Below are 2,578 nucleotides of genomic sequence, written 5' to 3' on the forward strand. Positions count from 1 at the left end.
GGGTTCAAGCAATTCTCCTGCCTCAGACTCCCAAGTAGCCGGAATTACAGGTGCCCACCACCATACCCGGCTAATTTTTTGTATTTTTAGTAGAAACAGGGTTTCACTGTGTTGGCCAGGTTGGTCTCAAACTCCTGACCTTGTGATCTGCCCACTTCAGCCTCCCAAAGTGCTAGGATTACAGGCATGAGCCACTGTGCCCAACTAATTTTTGTATTTTTAGCAGACATGGGGTTTCATCATGTTGGCCAGGCTGGTCTTGAACTCCTGACCTCGCATGATCTGCCCACCTCGGCCTCCCAAAGTGTTGGGATTATAGGCATGAACCACTGTGCCCAGCCCCAGCCCAATTTTTATTTAGCTTTCTGAGTCTGTGCTTATGCCTTCAACACTTTAATAATGATTTTCAGCTGCTGCATAAGGAACGCAGGCTTGATCCTGTCACAAACACATTTAGCACATGTGGAACCAACATAGGCCCTCCTGACATGTTTTTTGTTTTGGACAATCTCATAAGTACTTTAGAAACTCACAGCATGAACCCCTTGAAGTCTGCCTGGGCACACGCCACATGCAGGTTTTGGTGCTTTCCCAACTTTGTTGGTATAAAGTTCAACAATTCTATTACCAGGGGCTCAGGACTGCCTAGTTTTGTTAGAGGCTGTACCGTAGGAAAACCTGTAACAACAATATGTCAAATGCTGGAACATTGTGAGTGCCTCTAGACAACATCCCCAGAAGAGGAAAAAGAAAAAAAAAATCACATTTTTTTTTTTTTTACTTTATCCTTGTCCTAAGGAATAATATCTATAAAGTCATGAGTTTCTTGTGTATATATGATTTTTTCTTTCTTTTTTTTGAGAAGGAGTCTCGCTCTATTGCCCAGGCTGGAGTGCAGTGGCATGATCTCAGCTCACTGCAAGCTCTGCCTCCCGGGTTCACGCTATGCTCCTGCCTCGGTCTCCCGAGTAGCTGGGACTACAGGCCCCAGCCACCACGCCCCGCTAATTTTTTTGTATTTTTAGTAGAAATGGGGTTTCACCGTGTTAGCCAGGATGGTCTCGATCTCCTGACCTCGTGATCCACCTGCCTCGGCCTCCCAAAGTGCTCAGGCCTGAGCCACTGCGCCTGGCCTGATTTTTTTTTAATAGACATAATAAATACATTACCATTAATTTTTCAAAATGAGTTATAGGCTGGGTGTGGGGGCTCACGCCTGTAATTTCATCACTTTGGGAGGCTGAGGAGGGAGGGTTGCTTGAGCCCAGGAGTTCGAGACCAGCCTGGGCAACATGGCGAGACCCCATGTTCCTCTACAAAAATTACAAAAGAAATGAGCTAGGTGTGATGGCCTGTGCTATAGTCCCAGCTACTCGGGAGGCTGAGGTGGGAGGATCACCTGAGCCTGGGAGTTTGAGGCTGCAGTGAGCCATGATGACTCCACTGGCACTCCAGCCTGGGTGACAGTGTGAGACCCTGTCTCAAAAAAAAAAAAAGTTTATCCACATAGGACTGAAAGTGATCTCATGGACCACCCACTGGTAGTTAGCATACCTCACCTAGGGAAGCACTGCCTGCATATGTGTTTCTGTACGTCCGTGCCTTCATATCTGAACATCAGCATCATTAATGCACATGTGCAGATAAATGGTAAGGCCATGGGCTTTGTGTGTATGTGTGTGCGCTTGCATGTTCCCATTTGAGGGTATTTCTGTGTCCATCAGGTTATTTGTGTCCATGCCTCTGTGTGCTCTGGTGATGACGTGTGTGTGTGTGTATGTGTCTGTGGGAGTGCAGTCATTTTTTTATTTGTATTAATTTATTTATTTTTGAGACAGAGTCCTACTCTGTGACCCAGGCTGGAGTGCAGTGGCATGATCTCAGCTCACTGCAACCTTCATCTCCCGGGTTCAAAAGATTCTCCTGCCTCAGCCTCCCGAGTAGCTGGGAGTACAGGCGTGTGCCACCACATCCGGCTAATTTTTTTTTTTATTTTTGGTAGAGACAGGGTTTTGCCATGTTGGCCAGGCTGATCTCGAACTCCTGACCTCAGGTGATCCACTCGCCTCGGCCTCCCAAAGTGCTGGGATTACAGGCGTGAGCCTCTGCGCCTGACCGGGTGTACGTTTATGACTGCGCATGCTTGTACTTGTGACACCATTGACAGTGTGTGTATCTTTGTATAAAGACATTTGTATTGTCCTTGTATTCAAGACTCATAACATCATTGCTGGGAGAAATCTTGGAGATTATCTCCACCCCTCACATTTTACAGATGGGGAAATAAAGGCCCAGAGAAGTGGACACGGATTTGCTCTGCAATCTTGGGCAAGTACTGTACCTCCTTAGACCTTCGTTTCTTCATCTTTAAAATGAGGATAACGTGTCATGGGTCTGTTTTGAGGACTGAAGATAATGTAGGTAAAACCCTTAGAACAGTGCTTGAGTGAGTCAGCTCTCAATAAATGTTAGCTGTGATTATTGTTACTACTATTATTACTTTCGCTACCATCTAAGAGCTCCAGCTGATTTATGGCAGAGCCATGTCTGATGTCTGACAGTCCAGTGTCTACTCTGT

The sequence above is a fragment of the Rhinopithecus bieti genome, unplaced genomic scaffold, assembly GCF_001698545.2.
Source record: "Rhinopithecus bieti isolate Rb0 unplaced genomic scaffold, ASM169854v2 scaffold_41644, whole genome shotgun sequence".
Classification (NCBI taxonomy): Eukaryota; Metazoa; Chordata; class Mammalia; order Primates; family Cercopithecidae; genus Rhinopithecus; species Rhinopithecus bieti.